The sequence below is a fragment of the Ptychodera flava genome, unplaced genomic scaffold, assembly GCF_041260155.1.
Source record: "Ptychodera flava strain L36383 unplaced genomic scaffold, AS_Pfla_20210202 Scaffold_127__1_contigs__length_168366_pilon, whole genome shotgun sequence".
Classification (NCBI taxonomy): Eukaryota; Metazoa; Hemichordata; class Enteropneusta; family Ptychoderidae; genus Ptychodera; species Ptychodera flava.
Window position 1 is genome coordinate 1,700 of NW_027248309.1, and position 8,974 is coordinate 10,673.

At 36.7% G+C, this 8,974-nt stretch overlaps 1 long non-coding RNA gene across 1 annotated transcript; it reads left to right on the forward strand.

Moving 5' to 3' along the window:
- The first annotated feature begins 1,019 nt into the window (after positions 1-1,019).
- On the forward strand, positions 1,020-8,974 carry LOC139126711 (uncharacterized). Its single transcript, XR_011550705.1, has 4 exons — positions 1,020-1,790; positions 5,172-5,411; positions 7,896-8,038; positions 8,605-8,974. It is a non-coding gene; the product is annotated as an uncharacterized lncRNA (long non-coding RNA).

Sequence of the window (8,974 nt, forward strand, 5' to 3'; positions counted from 1 at the left end):
TGTATTGAAGGTATGTTGAAACTGGCAATTTTTTTTTTTGGTTTGGGGGCAATTTTTGCCTTTTTTGGTCAAAATTTTTTCTCCTAAAACTTCTGATCTGGTAGCTTTGATATCTAGTGTACAGGTTCCTAGGGTTTATGTTAATTAGATATATTTAAAATTAGGATGAAATCTGCAATTTTGTATTTTGGGGCAATTTTTCTCATTTTTGGTCAAAAAATTTGTTTCTCAAAATTTACCAGTCTGATTGCTTTGATATTTAGTAAACCGGTTCTTAGGGTTTTTGTTAATAAGATATATTGAAATTAAGTTGAAATCCGGAATTTTGAATTTTTGGGGCAACTTTGTGAAACTCTCAGTTTTACTGGGATATCTTTCATTTTGTATTTTTAAGATTTTTTTGGTAATTTTATACCTACTGGAACTAAGAGAATATAATGTGGTTATTTAGTAAGCATTTGATATGGTAAACTGTATTTGGTGTTGAAATGCAGTAAAAAAATCCTGGCAGATTTTGAAAAAATTCCAAACAAATGCCAATAAAAAATTCAGCCAGAGAAGGTTTGACAAAAAGAAAAGGTGGGAAGGTGGGGAAAACAGAATGTACAATGGATCGGATAAAAAAGATAATGTACCTCATCGATCTTTCAGACACCATCCCTTATCAAATGGTCCACCCCGATGTATTTTTGCACACAATTAACCATGCAGTGTATTTTAGTTTAAGATGTCAAGTTAATTAAGGATTTGAAAGGAATAGTCAAGTTCACCACAGTTTAACTTTATCTCTTGTGTCATCATCCTTGTGTAATTGGTTAAGTTTGTAAGTTGTTCCATATGTGGATGCACCAGCTGTTCTGGAAAAAAAAAAAATTTACTTTTCCCTGTAGGGTTTCTGAGTTGATGATTGTATGTTGAAATTTCTCCATGTATCTGGTGTATGGGCAAAGTGTAAACATTGGTTGCATGTTATGTATTTCAGTCTATGTCAAATATTGTAAATGAAAAATCAAGAACAGTTTGCTGTGTGCTTGTAAAAGATAGCATATTTGTCAATACATAAACTGCCTTGCAGATTGATTGTCTTAAAGATTATCACAGAAGTTGAAAAGGAAAAGAAACTAATCAAATTGCTGTAACGTATTCACTCTCAGTGCCTGTATAGGCCTATACTTAACTATTTTATCATTACATTCAGCTGTTTGTTATATCTTTATCACTCTCCATGGGCCAAGGCACACTTGGGGTCAATGTCATCACTCTGTGCCAGTCTGTGTATGTCAGTCTGTCTGTATGTATGTCCATGTTTCATACAATTGTTGACTTGTTTTGATAACTTATATGGGAGCGAACAGTGATGTTGTCACTATTTTGATCTTTGTACAATTGACAATTTACATGTTTGCTGAAAAGTTACAATGTTAGCATTATTATTCATTTTCACGGACATAAAAACAAACCATTGCTGTGTATTTGTGGTCAGTCACATGGTTCAGCTCGACCAATTAAATGAGATGTATATAGCATGGTAATACATAATGAATGAGTGAATGATTTTACTAATCATTTGACCCATATATTCATGATTATAAAGTTGAGTATCCATTGTACAGACAGTGAGGAATAGGATTATCTGCAAGATTCTAATTGTATTCATTGATATTTGCCTACAGCTGTAAGTATACCTCACGTACCCTGGTCGTAAAGCCTCAGAGGTACATGTATGTGAAACTTAGAAGGAACAAGAAGCAAAAGATGGATAACTGATCTTTAATAAAATCCTTCATCAGGTAAGATTTGTTTTAAATTTTTAATTATTTTTTATTTTTAATTTCCTGCACATGTCTCATTCATTATCAGTTAAGCTTTTCGCATGCTCTGTTTTATTTGGCGGATACTTTCTTCAACATCAATTGCTTTGTACATAACTTATGTAATACATGTAAGTATTTTAGAATATGCGTCTTTAGTGTGGTCTCCTTGGCAAAAAAAAACAACAGGACAAAATAAAGCAAGTGCAAATGAAATTCATGAAGTTCCTTTGTTTCAAACATAGCATCCTTACAGCCGAAATAATTATGAAGAATTCTGCAAGCGTTTGAACCTTTGGCCTCTTTATCATTGGAAATTATTTATATTTTTTTAGAAATATAAGAATAATGTGTATGATTGTCCCCAGTCATGTTTCATATTAATTTTGATGTTCCTCAGTAAACTACATGTACTAGAACCCGCATTGCAACTCTGATATGCAACTCTGACTCACTCGTATCATCCCTCTATGTAGATGGCTTCCGCTCCTCTGATCACAATCCGGTTGTTGCAAAGTTATCTCTCCCGAAACCACATCGTCTCAAAAAAGAATTCACATATCGTCAACTGAGTAAACTTTCAACTAAGGATTTGTTGAAAGACCTTGACAGCATTGCAGTATTCTCTGATCCACCACGTGATCTGAATGATGCCGTTCATACCTATAATTCAAATCTCTGTGAACTTCTTGACAAGCATGCACCCATTTTAAGCGTATCGTCACTGTAAGACCAAATTGTAAATGGTATACATCCGAAATTGCAGTTGCCAAGAAAACTAGACGCTCTGCTGAGAAACAGTGGCGTAATTCCAAACTTGAAATTCACCGACAAATTTACCGTGATTCCTGCAAAAATACCAATGCCCTCATCCGAAACGCCAAAGTAAACTATTACAAAGATCTCATCGAAAAGAATGCTCATGACCAGAAGTCTCTCTTCAAAATTGTATCATCAATTTCATCGTCACCAAATAATAATTTGCTTCCGTCCCATACATCTGCATTGGAATTAAGTAACCGTTTCAGTGACTTTTTCACTACAAAGATCACAGACATCCGCTCAAGCCTTGATGCTCGAAGCTCATCTGATGACTTTGGTGATATGGAAGTCATTTCTCCAGTATCCTTTGATCATTTTCAACCAATATCAGAGGAGAAAATCTCTGTGCTCATCAAGGATTCGCCGAATAAAACATGCAGTTTGGATCCATTTCCAACATCATTTGTCAAGCTGTGTCTTGATAAGCTACTCCTGATATCACATGGATTGTTAATCTGTCACTGGAATCTGGCTTTTTACCCCATTCTTTGAAGTCTGCAGTCGTCAAGCCGCTCATAAAGAAACCAACCCTGGATCCAGAAATTCTCAAAAACTTCCGTCCAATCTCCAATTTACCTTTTCTGTCGAAGGTAATTGAAAAGGTCGTTGCTGCTCAGCTGAAAGACTTCTTGAACCAAAACAATCTACTCGATCCACTTCAATCTGCCTACAGACAATATCATAGTACAGAAACAGCACTCCTCCTTGTTCATAACGACATTCTCACTGCTCTTGACTCTGGACAAATTGTTTTACTGGTTCTATTGGATCTATCTGCAGCTTTTGATACCATTGATCACGACATACTTTTACAGCGTTTATCAAATCTTGGGATCAAATCTACTCCTCTTCAATGGCTTCGTTCATATCTCACAGACAGATCTCAGTCAGTTACATTAAATGGACAAAGATCACTGCCTCAAATGCTGCGATACGGAGTTCCTCAGGGGTCTGTTCTTGGACCTCTCTTGTTTCTAATCTACATATCACCACTCGGACAGCTCATCCACCGCCACAAACTCCAGTTCCATCAATTCGCTGATGACAATCAGCTGTACCTATCTTTCAAGAAATCCAATACCACGTCTGCCGTATCTTCTGTTGAAGAAACTGTTAATGATATTATGAGCTGGATGACACAAAACAAGCTGAAGTTAAACAACTCTAAAACGGAGGTCATTTTAATTCGATCTAAATTTGACCATTCACCAGCGCCTTTCACTGACATCAACATCTGTTCCAGTGTTATTGAAACCACTTCATTTGCGAGGAACATCGGTGTAATATTTGATGACAACCATACATTCCAACAACATATTGGTGCCACTTGCAGTGCTATTCACTTCCTCCTTCGCAAAATTGGTCGTATCAGAAAGTACTTGTCCAGAGATTCCTGTGCCACCCTCGTCCACGCCGTTATATCTTCAAAGCTTGACTACTGCAATGCTCTACTATATGGCTTGCCCGATACACAATTACAGCGGTTACAACGTGCCCAAAACACAGCAGCTAGAATTGTTACAAAGACCAGGAAATCCGACCACATTACCCCCATACTTATGCAACTTCACTGGCTTCCAGTACATCATCGCATTGTATACAAACTTTTGCTGATTACTTACAAAGCCCTAAATGGACAAGCTCCACATATCTCAGGAATTTAATAACACCATGTGCCTCATCACGTGTTCTTCGTTCATCTGATAAATGCCTTCTGCACACACCTAGATGGAATCTGACTACCTATGGTCGCCGCTCCTTCTCTGTAGCAGCTCCTGTCCTTTGGAACTCTTTGCCCCTGGACATAAAAACCTCTCCTAATGTCAACATTTTCAAAAGACGCTTAAAACTTACATCTTCCAGAGAGCATTTTCATTGTAACTCTAAGCGCCACTGAACATTGTTTAACTTTGGATATTAGGCGCTATACAAATTTTCTAGATAGATAGATAGATAGATAGATAGACTCGCAGTATAAAACTCAATGTATTTAGGTACTTGGCTCTTCAAAGATATATGGCTACTCTAAATGAATTGTGCATTTCCAGCCCTGCCATTGACATCACTTTATCTTGTCAAAGTTTCAGATGCCTGGTCAGAATGTCATGCTTAAATTTGTACATATTTTAAATGGTTTCATATAGTTTGTTGTGTGTTGTTTATTGTTTTATTGTACCTTATGCATTTATATTTTTATGTATATTTTATGGAGCCTGTTAATGTGACTTGTTCCTGTTGGTCTTCCTTTGAAATAAATATATAAATAAATATATTGCTACTTGCTTGAATACACGTCTTGACCTACATTATGTACCTGTTTCCTTTAAAAAGGTCCACAATCACCAGTGAATACAATGGGTTTGGGGCAAAGTTATAGTTTTAATTAAAATTACAGAAGTCATAAACAATCAAGTTGTCTTATCTTGCATATAAAAAGCCATATTTTAGAATGAACTGATGTAAACTAATGTCAGCAACTTGCAGGAGATAATATTTACATTGCATGCTTCAAGTTAATGTTTTCTTTCACCTAATCAGATTCAAGATCCCTTGCTGAGACAGTGCATACTGGGCAATGACAACCAGGTGAAAAGCAACATAGTGACAATACCATCCTCCATTGCAAAGGAAATACACAGTGTGTGGCTATGCAAACAGCCAAAACTGAACAGAGATCGTGGTGTTGACATCAATGCAGAGCAAAAACCTGTGGAATTGAGGGAGTCTTTCATCAATATATTTACTTTCCTAAGACAATGGGTCCTTGCTGTGGCACAGGTTTGTACTTACACTGTTCAGTGTTTCCACTGGCTAAATTTTCCCCTAAGCCATTATGGCTAATTGAGACCAAAATTGATTAGCCAGAACTATAGCCATCAAAATTACATGTAATTGCATTTATGATTTTTATCCAACTGACAGTTGTATACTCAGGTGGGTCCTATCAGTTGCTACAATGGCAAGATGACATTAAACTAGTCCAATAATCATTTACATTCAAGGTAATACATTACCAGGTCCATTTGTGATTTAAAAATTTAAGTAGGACCATCCTGAACGACTGATAATCAGTGGCATGTAAATAAATAACTATTTTTTATGGAACAAACTGCTTTCCTAATAACATTCACAACAAATTTTATTTCCTGTGTGCCAAACACTTATGTGACTTGCACTTTTGTAAATGTATCAAGATGTATCACAAGTATTACATCATTGACAGGGTAACTTCAAGATGTTTCCTTTGAAAGATCCATAGCTTCTGCCTCAGTCATCAAGTGCTTTCAGTTCTCCAATCACAGAGTCTAATTTTTACACCAACTGTTCACTTTAAGAAGGTGTACTGGTAATTACATTTTGTACACTAGGTGTAAACAGTCGCCTCTTTCTATTGGTAGTCCAAACAGTGAATGCTTTAGTTTCAAAATCAAACTGGGTGTATATGTTAAAATGTCCTGTCTGGCCACATGTCTTACAGAAAAAAAGCTGACTCTTCTCTTATTCAAACACTAGCCATGGAAATTCACGAACTATTCCTGGCACACTTTCTTTTTTTTGTAACTACTCCTACCCTGCAACTCTGCGGACAGCCTGTGCAATTATCTTTTTTGCTTACTTGTACTCGAACACGACTTAGCATGTCACAGTGTGCTGCTTGTTGTTCAGCATTGTAAACATTCAACTGGACAACATCCTAGTTATATCTTCATGCAAATTTATGACCTATGCCTATCCACAATACAGTGTTATATTCAGTACTTTTACACATCATGGCAGAAAGTGACCCCTGCCTATATCCACAAATACATGTACACGGTATGGAAGATAACCCGGGCCTATCCTCAATCCAAATGCATTCACATGGTATGGAAGATGGCACAGACATATCCACAATACACATAATATATAAAATGCAATGGAAGATGACCTACATTAGGCCAATCCACAATACACATACATGCACACATATGTACATGTAAGATGACTCAGGCCTATGTAGAATACAAAATGGGAGATGACCAAGGCCTATCATCAATACAAACAGTCTGTACCTGTATCGTATTCAGGATAGGCGTGGGTCATTTTCAATAAAATATGTACCGTTATTGTATTCAGGATAGGCCTGGGTCATTTTCCATAGCAGGTACCTGTATGTGTATTCTGGCTAGCCCAGGTCACCTGCGATGCTGAATAATTGTTTTGTGGATAGGCCTAGGTCATTGTATTTGCATAAGGTTATAACATTTACATGAAGTTAGGCTCAGGACGTCATCCAATTGACAGTTTACCATGCTGCACTCATTTATAGCTGCCTCTGAGGTTGCCACAGAAGTGTTCTAAGGTGCCGGTTTTTGAAACACTGGTTTCATTCTGTTCACCACCCTTGCTGTCATTGGCTGCTGCTGTCTGCTTAGTTTTTGAAAATACACTGCAATCAGTGTTTTCCTGACTATGTTAGAAGCATTGTTTACAAAGCACTTGTCATCATAAAATAACAGGTCATTGCATGCAGCCATCTGAAAGCATGGCATATCACTTGTTACTGATTATAATAGTTTTCTGAGACTGCACACTAAAGCGAGGAAAGAATGACCACCCAGGGATGTTGAAAAATATCTCTGCCTTTTAACTACACTCTCGATCAGCCCCCTGAAAAATAGCACTAACCAGTTTTTGCGAAGGATAGTTGAAAAATATTTCCCAATCTGCAGACATTTCATTTCCCATTTCACGCTCTTGCGAGTGGCAGCGGAAACACTGCTGTTGTCATACACAGTTGTAGTTCTTTTTAAAATACCCTCTTGAGTAGATCAAATGTATTACACCTCTACTAGTATTTAATCAGTAATTTTGTTGTGATAAACATGGCTTACACATTTTTGGTGAAGTTATTTTCTCTTTTTTAGCTGAATTTGCTAAAACTTTTCTTTAGACTTGGCACTCTATGAATTGCCTAGTGAAATGCAGATGATATGATAAATGCACATGACTAGACATTCAATACATGTAGCTTCATTCGTAGGATCCATAAAACTGTTATGATGAAATATATTCCAATGAGAGAATACATCTGGTATGCACACGTGATTTATAACGTTTACATGTGTGTAATGCTTATCATCATTAGGGTTAAGGACATACAGAGTGTTTACAATTCATCCCAGCAATACATCCCATCATCAAATGTATTTTAATCATTCCGGTTATCATTGTCATTTAAAGAGTTATAAGTAATCATGAGTCTATCTGTTTACAATTCAGGATCAGCAGTGAATGCTGCAATATCAAGGATGAGAAATATCATTGACCTTGACAAAGAGCGTTAAAGACAAAGTGGAGGGCTTTGAATTGGACTTGGACCATGACATTATAACGAAAGATGAATGGAAATGATCAAACAACAGGTAAATTTCATCCATTTCAGTCCTTGCACCCAAGTATATGTACACAAGTGACTGTTGCAAAGATGTGCTGGAAGTGGTATCTTGTAACTTGCACAAAGTGTTTTATGTTAGTTGTCTTTATATAGCTACACATGTATAGCATCTTTACAATTACAAGAATACTAATTAGAAACACAGGTTCACAAAAACATAAGTGATACATTGCTGTATTTTAATTGACATTGCCAGCAGCAACTATGCAGGTGCATCAGCTTAACACTAATCCATCCAGAATTATACACAACATGCATGTGATAGCAATCCTCATTCTTAAACTGTGCAGGACATTGGTTGTAGCCAATCTATTACATATGACATGAGCAAGAAGGAAAAAGTGTGGTTGAGATGTCTAGGTTAGAGAAACATGCATATAGCGGAGACAAAAATAAATTTATTTGTTCTTTGTACACAAGAATTCTTGGATATGTAACACACAAATAAACTAACTTTTTTGTGAAGAGAAATTATTATCTTCCATGATTGGTCCATGATTGTCTTCCATGAGTTTATTATTATTTCTATGTTAGGGAACAGGTGTGTATATCCATGCAGAAGAGGAAGCAAGATAAATCCAAAACCGACTTCAAGGCAGCATTTTACCACGCAAAGAAAGGAACCAACTACCAGGGACAGTTGTCTCAAGATGAAGACAGTGGGATTGCATCTCCATTTGGTAGAGGATTTCCTATTAGTCAGTATGGTGGACAGACGTGAACCTTACACTGCTCAGCACACAGATTGTATGTACATTGTACATGTATGTTAGGATCAAAAACTCCTAAACCACTACACCTACCACAGACAAACAGTGGGCAACTTAACAGATATAACCCGCAATACTAAGCATCATCATATTACAGCTAGTACACAGAACTGTTTAAGGTAGTCCAGCTCAAA